This window comes from Wyeomyia smithii, chromosome 3 (assembly GCF_029784165.1).
Source record: "Wyeomyia smithii strain HCP4-BCI-WySm-NY-G18 chromosome 3, ASM2978416v1, whole genome shotgun sequence".
Classification (NCBI taxonomy): Eukaryota; Metazoa; Arthropoda; class Insecta; order Diptera; family Culicidae; genus Wyeomyia; species Wyeomyia smithii.
This window is the reverse complement of record NC_073696.1, coordinates 243542586-243555624: the sequence shown is the minus strand read 5'-3', so window position 1 is coordinate 243555624 and position 13039 is coordinate 243542586. Positions and strand designations below refer to the sequence as shown.

General features: G+C 37.9%; 1 non-coding gene across 1 annotated transcript; it reads right to left on the bottom strand.

Annotated features, from left to right (window-relative positions):
* Positions 1-10632: 10632 nt before the first annotated feature.
* Positions 10633-10704, bottom strand: Trnae-cuc (transfer RNA glutamic acid (anticodon CUC)). Its single transcript has one exon. It is a non-coding gene; the product is annotated as a tRNA-Glu (tRNA).
* Between the last annotated feature and the right edge of the window lie 2335 nt (positions 10705-13039).

Sequence of the window (13039 nt, the reverse complement as noted above, 5' to 3'; positions counted from 1 at the left end):
TTGAAGATATTGAATATGTACAGCTCGAAAGAAATTGGGTCAACTTTTCATAACTGTCGACCAAATATGCTGTGAGTGTTTTCCAAGAAAAGAAAGTATCAAAATAATTGAAACCATAAACATTAGTGTGAGTCGATATCAATCACACCCTGGTCTTTCTTCTGTATCATCTCACGATGTCATTTCATATTTCTCTCAGTGGCCTGACAGTGACTGAGGAACTGCGACTTGACTGTGATCGAATGTATTCGCTCTTTTGGTAGTGGAATTAAATGGGAACATAAACTATTCTCAATATTCAATTCCATTCTACTAAGACGCTCAAGAAAAAATTTATTTGAATGCAGAATTTGCCGTAATTGCGATTTTACTATGATGATGAAGGAAAGACTTTTCCAAATTCTAGTTTTGTGGTGATATTTGAAGTCTTAAGCCACGGCACAGTAGCTTAATATGAAGTGATTTTCAAATGAATAACATTTTCGAACCAGCAAACTCAGATCAAACGAATAATATTCATGTCCGAAGGGATCTGCGTTCCAGTAAACAAATGGAAAAAATGCGAGTATATATCAGTTACACACTCAAATAACATTAAAGTAGGAATGGCGCTTTTGCAACATAACACGGTAAAAATTCTTGCTACTATTGGTGGAACATTGGAACAGATGACACCACTTGCTAGTTTCAGGGTTGGCAGCGATTTTAACACTTTTTTCGAGCCGAAAGTTGGTAATAAAGCCCAATTATTAGAAAAGTGAACGAAATCAGGGTTCCAACACTTGATTTGTTTAACTGTATTCTCGAGATGCTATACCCAAAACAAATAGAGAAGACTTCGCTGCAAAAAAGTGCAGAGGAATTGAACAGTATTTAAAATAGAGCAAAGCTAATTTCAGGAACCCAAACCTATCATTCTTTTTGTATCTATATCTGATAATAAAGCTGTGTTCTAATGGCGATTATGATAAACTGTTTTTATGAAATACCTCGGAAACGGTTGCGATAATTTAAATCACCCACATCATTACATCGTAATTTATGGTTGAAATGTATAGTTGATATCAGAAATATATAAATTTTGAAAAAAAAAAAAATTAAAAATTGGTCCCAAAATCATCAGAGGCCATTACAACGACCCACTTTGATGTGTTCTACTAAAGTTACCGTCCCTGCCACTAAAACATAATCCCATTATTTCAGTAGATAATTTCCTAAACGCCTTCCTAAAAGTCACTACTGCCATCAAATACTACAAGGTATACAGCCCTAGGGTTGTATGAAATGGTGGCGTGGGACTAAACACTGTAATTAGGGGATTTTTTGTTACAAAATATACAGAGCCTGCAGACAGAATCAAGGTGTTTGCTCAGCGACTGTACGTATTTTTATTTTCAGCCTCCCTTGGAAATCAATTTTTTTAAATATATTCAACAACACTCGAAAGAATATCGTATATATTTGGCGATATTAGTATTAGCCTGTAGTATTTTTTGTGCAAACAACATGTATTTGACAAGGCACAAACATATCATTCTTGTTGAAAAAGCACCAAGAATTTCTCGTAATGCGTCAAAGTCAGAATTAACTCTATATCTTCGAAAACCAAATCCAATAATACTAACGTTATTATAATAAATGGTTTTGTCTCATTTAACTCTGATTAAATATTATAGAAGCCTTTACAAAGGTTCATTGTCAAACATGAAAAGATATGTCTAACAAAATTATTAACAAGTTCCAGCAAAAAACCGTAAAAATCAACAATCCCATTTTTTTTTTTGCTTGACATTTTTTCATCTACCTACAACTACATTCGCTGTATTACGAAGACTGCTAATATACATACGTTTATTATGGTAAAGCTTTGAATAATAATATATCATCTAACAATTTTGAAATGTAAAAATAGATTCTGAATGAATCTTAGTAAATAAACCAAAAATTCACAAGCATTCGCAGGCTCTTACTCTTCTGTAAATGTGTATATGTGGAATTTACTTTTTCGATACTATCCGGTCAAGATTATTTAGTGAATATCGAAGATAAAATTGAATAAATATCCGTTGCAGAAATTTACAATTCTTGTTGAATAGTTTATGGTAATCATATTTATGAGATAAACTTTCAATCACCATCAACAGCAGCATTGCAGGTTTTCCTCGATTGTACACGAATATAAATGTACGTACAAAAGTGTACCACTGCAATACGAATAGTACCGCTGCAGTATGAATAGAAGTGTACCGCTGAAATGTACGAATAGAAGAGTACCGCTGCAATCATAGACGACGAAATCCTGCGGTTCTTTACTCCACTGGTACTGGTACTGCTTTTACCGGCGTTTTTTCTTTCAAGACATCAGTTTTTATTAGGTTTTGAAGGCAGGATTAGAAATTGTTCAAGAATGGGGATTGTTTCAAACTCTTCGGAAAACTTTTACCTTCGAGACATCATTTTAGTCTAAGCTCATGGAAGCAAAAATAAATTGACCTATTGGGACGGTGTCAATTTTTGTTTTGTCGTCCGACATTCTTACGAAATGCCCAGCCCATCGCAACCTGCCAACTTTAGTGGTGTGGATGATAAATGGCTCCCCGATTAGCTACTGCAATTTGTGGCTCCTTGGAGTGTACCTCGCATGCTTGAGCGATCTTTAGTGTTTCTGGCGTTTAAAGGATGGCAATGAACAAAGTATTCGAAATTTTTTTTCATAAACGACTGATAAACTCCTTCAAAAGCACTGGAATCCTATACCTACACCAATTTGGTTTTAAAAATGGAAATTCAAGAGAAGTCCCTCTCCTAGGTTGAGGGGCTTGACGGTTTTGCATTTAGTAATATCTGGTTCAAATTCGTGAACTAAAATACCCTTTTCGGTTATGTATTATACAAGATAGATCCAGTCTAATAAGGCCAGATGCTAGTAGCAAAACACCTCAAACGTTCTTTGAAAAGACTTTGATGGGCTTTTCGGTTGTAATCAAAATAAAGTAGATTCCATCAACCAGAAAAATAACGATTATTTTGAAATTTTGCTTAGTGGGCAATAATGCTGCTGGTGTCGCTAGAAGCAAGCGTTCACATTCATTATCAAAGACAAAAACCGTCAGTAATGCCGCTGGTGTTGATTTAAGCAAGCATGCACACCCATTAGCAAAGACAAAAACCGTTTTACGAAGATAAGTTAGTAGGCAATAAGCTCACATGATGGCGCATGAGTGTTACACTTTCGAATAAGGACGAAGATTTTTCAGAATTTTTCATCGAAGAGGCACGTCTGTTTGTCTGTGCTAATACTGCATACAGCATGACCATTGTAAAATAATTTTAAATGTCTATAAAGCTCATTAGAATCTTTCATTGCAACGGCCGTAATAAGACGAAGTTGAATGTTAATGATAATGATTGGGTGGAATGTTTAACAATTTGATAAAAGGTCAGATTGATTGATCTCGTCTTTTACGGATTAAGCGGTTCTAATTGACTATTGTGACAACTAAGACATGCTTTCTACTGAGGTGCCGAGAGGGCTTAGTAAAGGAATTTGGTATAGTAATCAAAAGATTGCGTTATCAACTTTCTCAAAGCCAACGCTCAACCAGTAGTTATATATATGCGCGGTCGTAATTCAGACTTATTTACATTAATTTTTATTGTTCTAATCCAATTATTAATCCAGTTTCCTTTTTTCTTTTTTTTAAATGCGAGAAAAATCAAGAATTAGAGCAAACGAAGAATCAAGCAATTACCCTGAGGAAAACAATCAAACAAAGGTCAATGAAAGAGTGATTAAAGGTAACAAACATAAAACATGGTAAGTAAAGGATTAAGGCACAGCAGGTATGTAAAAAAAAACAAATTACTATTACTATTGTTATTGTTATTACTATTTATTAAATGTTTCATCTGACAAGAGTTTTAATGAATAAAAATATTTAAATATATGTGCGGTTGGGAGGGGTTGCCTTGAGAGGCCCTGGACGCAGACCGACATACGTGACAAATATTACATACATATATTACATATAGACGAAATTTATTAACATCAACCATAGTTACAACTATTCTTTTTTTTTCTTTTCATGCACCTTTCTGCAACTACCAGCCCTGTTCCCTTCGACTATCCACTATATTCAACCTTGTCTTACTATACGGCATTCCAACGCAGAATTTATTTGACCTCTCGGGTTACTATGCTGCGATGCCAAATCTAATCTCTCCACTGGTACAGCATGAAAAGTGTTTAAGCACTGCAGACTTGGCCCTGTGGCCCCCTTCTGTACCCGAAAATGAAAATGAAAATGAAAATGAAAAAATGGAAATTCAAGAGAAGTCGCGGTAGTGGGACAAAATGTATTGGGGTAGTTTTCATTAACTTCTCTTAGGCTTATGATACCAATCAATCATGGTATGCTACTACAGAAGCTGGAGTACGGAGTACTAGGTTTGCCAAATGAATTTATCCGTAGCTACTTGTCGAACTTTTAACAACTAGCAGTAGGGGTACTGGGGGTAAGCCCGGCACTGAGGGTAAGACCGTCACCCCTAGGATTTTACTAGAAAACGCAAATTAACTGTGTTTTGGAATATGTGAAGTGTTGGTATTTAATATTTTAGACATTTTAAGACACATCGAAGCCACCGTAAAACGTCAAACGTCAAAATAATAGACAGAACATACGCTACTGCAGCTGATACGTACACGGATGTAATTTTTCGTAAGTGGAACTTAGGAAAAACTTATTTTTCATTTATTACCGATAACTCGCTGCTAAATAAATTAATAGATCGACTTAGAACCAGAACCATCAAGCTCTTCTGTGATTTATGAATGATTCCCAGGGTTATTAGAGGTGTTAAAGGTACTGAATCAAGTCATAAAACTGACCGCTTTCCCGATGGTATTTGGATTATGCTCCGGTGTGGTCAACGTGATCGTGGCTTCGATGAAACTAGTTGTTAATATGCTTTAAAATTTTTTCATTGTTTATACATAATGTTCACCGGAACTTGTTCCGGCAATCTTTCCATAACCAGCTAACCGGCAATAACCAAATTCAACAGTAACATACAAATATGAAAGATCTTTCATTTGGCGGTTTCCGAATTCAAATTGGTTCAGTTAATTCGAGTAAATTCATGAACAAACTTAGGTGCCGGTGTTACTCCCAAGAAGTGTCGGTTTCACCCGCACTGGTTGCCATACGTCGTTTTATCTTGGTTTCAAAATTTCACTATTTCTTGTAAAATAACAGTTTGAAAGTACTGAAAGTCTGTATATCTTGTTGAAAACAATCTAGGCAATGATTCTGTGAAAAAAATATAACAATATTTGCCATCAAGTCCTAATGAAGAATCATTTTCCTTAGGGGGCCAGGCTTACCCCCTGTACCCCTAATGTTTGCATAGAAAGAAGGAACGAAAATTGCCGATTTTTCATGGGTTTTCTTTCACACGCACTGACGAAACTACCTATGCAGCATCAATCTTAGTAACCCATGAGTCAGTAGAAAAATTCGACAGCCCTATCGGTCGAACTCTAACCGTGATGGCGGAAACAGTGAAGGATGGCAACGACTGGCAGGGCACTTCGTATTTTTCTTTCCCCACGAAGGAAGTGAGCTCCGAGGTGAAATTCGTTTCACACACCAAGTTCCCCAAGAAGGAGCTGCTGTGGCTGACAATCACCAAGAAGGAGATGCCAAAGCCACTCTTTTTTCGTTCTGGACTGGGGACATCCACAGCTGTCCGGAAAGGGGAAATTTATAGTACGAGGTGCCTGCAGGAAAATGTGTCATTCATCAAGAAATACCATGAGGGCGAAGATGCGGCGTTCTGGCTGGATTTAGTTTGCGCCTGCTACACGATCGTTGTTTAAGGTACGATAAAATAATTTGAGTTTCTAATTGAAATAAAAGCAGTAGAGCTAGGCAAAATGAGTCCGGCCAACAATACTTTAATCTTTACTAAGATACTCTGTGATAGTAAAAAAATTCTTATATTCCTTATATTCTTATATTCCAAAGGGACAGTAACCGGTTTACGCTTTGGGAGCAGGTGTTCATTAGATAACAATAACGCAATAGCGCAAAATGACCCTTTGGGTAACAAATCTGTTACTTAAACATCAATAAAATTTTTCTCCAGCCAAGTAACAACACATAAGTTCATTAGGCAGACAGTATGTGAAGTAGTGAGAGCGAAAAATAAGCGAACTGGAAATATGATACAGATTTGGAAAAATATACCGCGTCCCGACGCTCTCTCTACTTCACATACACTGCTTAATGAACTTGCGTGTCAACGGGTAGAAGCCGTTGTTAAAAATAGAAATTTAGTTCGAAAAATAACAGCACATACTATCATATATTTTGCGCATGTTACGGGAGTACGGCTGTCTAATAACGGTCGTTTCAATCACATGCACAATTTTCCTTTGTTGGAAAATGCTCTCTTTCAATCTCCAGTCAAGAAACAACACATATTGTCGCATATGTTGCACACATTACTAGTTTCTTCTATCTCCAATTCATCCGGTGTGCGTGTATTAGTTTGTTCGTTGTACGCATACGGAGTAGAGAAAAAATATGACAAGAGCTGCCAAGTATCATTTTCCCCGTCATACAGTATGCAACCGTTGATCACAGTGCAACAAAAATTTACTTTTTCTTCTGCCTTGGCTTCTATGTATGAAATTTTCATGTATTTTGACGCAAAAACAAATTTCCCCGAATTTGAACACATTTCATCTTAAGGGGCAACCCTGCCGCCATTTTGAATTTTTGAGAAATCGGAAATTTTAGATGTTTTTTGACGCCATTTTGTTTTGAAACATCAAAATTCTAAGACCTTTCCACATGTTAGCATTTTTTTACCCATCTTATAAAAAACAGATCTTAAATCGGACAAAAACTGAGCCGATTTTCATGGGTTTTCCTTCACACGCACTGACGAAACTACCTATGCAGCAACAATCATAGTAACCCATGAGTCAGTAGAAAAATTCGACAGCCCTATCGGTCGAACTCTAACCGTGATGGCGGAAACAGTGAAGGATGGCAACGACTGGCAGGGCACTTCGTATTTTACTTCCCCCACGAAGGAAGTGAGCTCCGAGGTGAAATTCGTTTCACACACCAAGTTCCCCAAGAAGGAGCTGCTGTGGCTGACAATCACCAAGAAGGAGATGCCAAAGCCACTCTTTTTTCGTTCTGGACTGGGGACATCCACAGCTGTCCGGAAAGGGGAAATTTATAGTGCATGTTACGGGAGTACGGCTGTCTAATAACGGTCGTTTCAATCACATGCACAATTTTCCTTTGTTGAAAAATGCTCTCTTTCAATCTCCAGTCAAGAAACAACACATGCTGTCGCATATGTTGCACATATTATTAGTTTCCTCTATCTCCAATTCATCCGGTGTGCGTGTATTAGTTTGTTCGTTGTACGCATACGGAGTAGAGAAAAAATATGACAAGAGCTGCCAAGTATCATTTTCCCCGTCATACAGTATGCAACCGTTGATCACAGTGCAACAAAAATGTACTTTTTCTTCTGCCTTGGCTTCTATGTATGAATTTTTCATGTATTTTGACGCAACAAACAAATTTCCCCGAGTTTGAATACATTTCATCTTAAGGGGCAACCGTGCCGCCATTTTGAATATTTGAGAAATCGGAAATTTTAGATATTTTTTTGACGCCATTTTGTTTTGAAGCCAAACATCAAAATTCTAAGACCTTTCCACATATTAGCATTTTCTTATCCATCTTAAAACAGATGTTAATTGGTTAATTTGGACAAAAACTGAGCTTAAAACGGTGATTCTACGATCACGGTTTTGGCATGGTTTTAGTATATTTCACGAAGCGAAATAATATCGAGTATATATGAGCATTAATGTTAATGCGCTAATATCTAAAAGTGGTAAAATCTGTCTTATATTGAGTGACAAAGTCTCGGGAATCGATTAGTAGGTGTCTGATCCACGTAAAATGTCAGCAACACGTCGATTCCCCAACAATACTAAAATAGGTTTATCTCGACTCGCGGCCATGAAACACAAAAAGTAATAAAAATGTGGCTCAAAGGTAACAAGCTCTTCCCCGTTTGTTTCGGGTGTAGATAAGTCTTGAAAAGAATTTAATATATTACTATACACAATTTTCGTTTTGTAACTGGTCGTCGATAGCTGGGTTTATCGTTTTGTCAGAGTTTCAGTTGTTTATATTTGCCTTATCTTATCTTTCTATGTTACATGTTGAATTTTCTCTCTCTTTTATTAAGGATTAATACCTATTCTTCTCCTTTGTCTTATATTCAAGAGTCACTTTTTAAGCCTCTTTTTTACGCTGATATTGGAATTGACGTGTCTTTGCACGGGCTTCGGAATTATTGTGGTTTTATTAAATGATTTTCCCGGAATTAACACGAATAACCCAGAAATGAACGCAGGAAGTTTTGAAGATTTTTTCTCTTATATTCTCGTTTATTTGATTTTTTTCTTTTCCATTTATTTAGTCACAGTGTTGTTTATTCTCCATAACCGGGGGCATGCTGAGGAGCTGTCACACTGAAACTGATGTTGATGTTGTAGCCAGAAACAGATTTACGATTGTGGTGTCCCAGGGCCCAGTCTTGTGTGAGGGCCACAAATAATATATATATTTAGAATCTTTACTATGTTGCGAAAACAAGAATTTGTAGCAAACTTTTCGGACATCTTTTTTTTTTTTTTCTTAATATGGGCTTCCTCACTGCGACCAGAATCGTAGATCTATTGTGATATATGCCCGGGTGTCTGCTGTATCCCGCACTTCTGTTAATAGCAATACCTCTATTGAGAAGTGGCATGCTTATTATTATTGTTCATCAGTGCTTGTGTGTAATGTGCTACTCTTCCTTTACACGCTTACTGTTCTACTATACCGATACTCGTTCCTCTTGCCAAATATCACCAATTATAATTCCCTGGAGAAGTTTCGTCGTGCGTCCTTCTGGCCAGTTTTATTGATAAGAGGGACTTATTTTTTTGTTAAGAGGAAGTCACGCAAAGGTTTTTTGTAGATTTCAGCGTAAAGGAAGGGTAACTGGTGTGGGGAGCCTGAGAATAAACCCATGCTTAAGTCCTTTTTTTGACATCGGATGGCCTGATTCTACTAAGATTCGAACCCACGACCATCCGCTTGACAAAGCGGACTCTGTAACCTTGCAGCTACGCAGCTCCTCACTTCGGACATCTTTTCATGAGGTTTCTTCGCTGAAAACATGTCAACTGCAAAATCAGCACTCAATTTCTTCATTTTATAGAATTTTCAACTTAACAAATTCTACAGTCTTTTATTCTTCAGAGTTGTGCGCAACTTAATGTCAATCAGTTTTATCTTCGAAAAAGACTGTTCACCCAGTTGCATTTGAAACCATTAGAATCAAATAGATACGCAGTGAATTTTTTTTCTCCTGATTTGTAGGGTCCCCTAAACTGCGGGGCAACTTCTTCTAAATCGGGCTCTGACTGTAGCACAATAATGCAATGCATGCAAAAATTGAGTGATTGTAAAATATCCATAATTAACCCTCTACCCGCGAAAAGAAATCAGTTTTTATCTCGGAAAATGTTAAACTGTATTCAACATTAAAATTAGCTTTAATGTAAGAAAATGGTTTAAAAAAAATGTTTTTTTAAATTTAAAAAAAATCATTTACCAATATTTGGTGCGCTTCGACAGGATTTCTTAAATCTTGAAAGAAATTTCGTTCTAGTTTACCACAATCTATGTGTTTTTCCAGCAAGAAAAACAGCAGTACAAGTCACCACTACTAACCAATTAGCATGCTTATACACTATCATTGACGGTTTAGATCGAAACTCACCACTGTGCAGTACCCTGTTACTGGTCACCGCCATCAGTCGCCACCGCACCGGAAGATTTTGAATTCACCGCAAGTCACGACACGAGTTACGGGCATAACGAGAAAAAAAAATAAATACCGTATACGATACCACCCGGTGCCGTGTGCATATAATTCCAATGTAAAATATTGTCGCTAGTATATTAATTTCGCCCCGCCTCCTCAGAATAAAAGAGAGAAAACCGAGAACGGCGTCATCGTTTAGCCACGACGAGTGTCCACCGGCGCGGCCAGCGTTAGCCGTTTGTGTTGGGGCTTGTACCTATATCTCTCCCGTTTCGTTTTCTCGTTTGACATTTTTACTCGTATGTGACAGTTTATCGCTCTCTAACGCCGTCGCAGCACGCACACCAACTTCGCGCGGAAAGTGTTGAATTTTTGGTCTGATGTTTACTTTTCTCCCGTGTCGTGCAGTGGTAAGTGTCTACTAGTAAAATGGAAAACTATTTCTAAATCATATCATCTTCCATATTTGCATGGCAAAAGAATGAAATGCGGTTTCAAGGCAAAAGGTTGTTTATTCTATGTTAAGCCGATGTAAAGAAGGGATTAATGACATCGTCACGACCAGTATCGAGTAGTTTGCATTCCGATCACACGCTGACGGTGGGGTGGTGTTTGCGCGAACTGAGGAATTCGTCCATCGCGGTAGGCCACTGCTATTGAAACGCAAAATGGTGGAGCGTGACAGGTAAATAAATAAACGGGGAAAAAGTTTTCCCATACCGGGAATCGAACCCGGGCCTTCCGGGTGAGAGCCGGATATCCTAACCACTAGACAATATGGGAGACTTAGTGTCAGTTTGGCAGAAGTAAAGCTGGTAGTGAACGACTTTGTTTCAAATTGCAGCTGCTGTGCTGTGAAAATATTCGTGTTGCCATAGCTTTTCGGAGGTGTCCACCTTGGCCAACTCGGTGGGGCACCGCTGACCGGTCAATTATCCGTCATCGCCGAGTGACGAACTCCGGTCAGCTCTCATGTTTGCTCATCGACAATTGCGACCCCGCACGAAATGACGATGCTGTGATTGCGTAAAATCGATTATTGTGGTGTCAAATGAGGTGCATGAAGCGTTCCGTCCACGTCAATATTGGGGGTGAAGAGTTTCCCCCGTATGGACGGTGTGTGCAATCATCGCGAGGAAAGTATTGTTTTTTGTCTGAGCGTGGGATTTAAAGATGCAGCTTTCCAATTCGGTGGAGTCATTTGAAAAATTATGAAATAATGAGTGGTCAAAATTGAATTATGTTGGCCCGCTAAAGAATCATCATCAAAACAAACTAGCTAATGAAGCAAACCAGTGTATGGCGTCAGTGTCGTCGATGCAAGTACCCATACTCATTCAGTTTGCGATTGTTGTTGGTTGTTTGCGATGACGCCGGTCAATAAAGTTATAGTTTGTTCCTGCAAGTATTTACAATTTGACATGCTGTCAAGATTCTCTGATTAGAGCAAAATGCGTACCCAACTGAAAGCCTGAAGACGTTGCAATGTATCTTTTCTTAGAGTGAGCTGGTTGCGGCTTGACTGCTTAAGAAATTAATTACATTTTCAAACATTCGTTACACAATGTTGCTTGACACGTGACAAGCCTCCTTCATCGTTGAATTTCGATAGAGTCTAGTGCTAAAGCTGTCAGCAAGAAGACCTGATGGATCCTTGTAACATATCGACTGGCACGCCATGCTGGGTTCTGCTGTATCGCCCTTCCGACAACTGTCATTTCTATAGTCCTGTGTACAAGCAGTAAAAAGAAGAGAAATAAAATCCCAAAGGAAGCATTCATCGCAAATGACAGCCACGACTGCAAATCAATCCTTTAAGGCCTTTTGATTCCTTTGTGCCATTTGTACAATCAAGCTCTTCTTAATAACCGTCCCGGGTGTTGTTTTACACGTTCCGTTCGGCATTACTTGCTACGACGAAAAACAAGGGCAGCAGCAACGACTCAGCGGTTCAGCTCCGCACGAAATGAAGAAGACTGTCCTCGTCGTTGCTGCAGTCCCCGTCGCGTCATCGTTCGCTAGGAGTCGTGTTCCCAACCTGTCAAGTGTCACGCCCGGTTCGATGGACAAGGAAGGAAAGCTTGCTCTGGATTGTAATATTTACAACTGACGTCTGAGGAATTGGTCTGCACGGAGCGAAACTTGAATGGCGCGTATTATTTCGCCTAGTGAAAATCAAAAGTTGTACCAAAGAGAGGGGTTTCACACCGATTCGCCCAGCCGGTGCACAGCACCTTTCCCCGTAACCTAGCTTAATAAAGTCTTCAGAACAATTATTTGTATGAATTACCCGCATGATCGCTAATTATCAAAAATTATAAAAAGTTTACTATACTAGAAATAAAAACGAAAAAAATTATATGAATAATATGAATGCGTAGATAGAAGGTGACTTATACTAAACCTTCTCTTTTGCTTTTTGAAAGTCTTATTCATTGTTTTATTGCTCACAACGCTAGTGTCAACATCGCGAAAAATAAGAAACCGAAGCAAGCAAGTGTTTTTATATAGGAATTACATTGATTTAAGTTTTGTTATCCGTCATTTTTTACCTACACAATTGTGAGGGCTCGGTCGGAAAGGGTTAAGAGATAGAGGAATGGTTGATTCAAAAAAGTTGTAGGAGATTGAAAAACATGAAACTTTGTTGAACAAATGAAAATCCTATCTTCATTTGGTACAAAGTTATAAGGTTAAATATATGGAACTTACTTGAAACTTAATTTTTTGTACTTAGCTTTTGTAAGTTGCATTGAACACAAAAGTATTGTTTGGAGAAATTGTTGAGCCACACAAAGGCACTTTTCCTTACAAAGTTATACAATATTTCAGCTTATTTTTTGATAATTTCAAGAACGTATAGGTTAAAAAGGGGCAAGTAGAATTATGATAATAATTCTTTTCCTTAGAGTTAAGCTGAAATACTATAAACTTTTGTAGGTTCCATTTGTTTCAATACACCCATATTAGAGTACGGCGAGCATATGTTACAGTAGGTTCTCATATATTGAATATACTAACTTTTTTGTGTTAAGAGACAGAGGAATGGTTTACTTGACAAAGTTTTAGAACGTGCAAAAATATGAAACTTTGCTGAACAAATAAATTTCCTATCTTC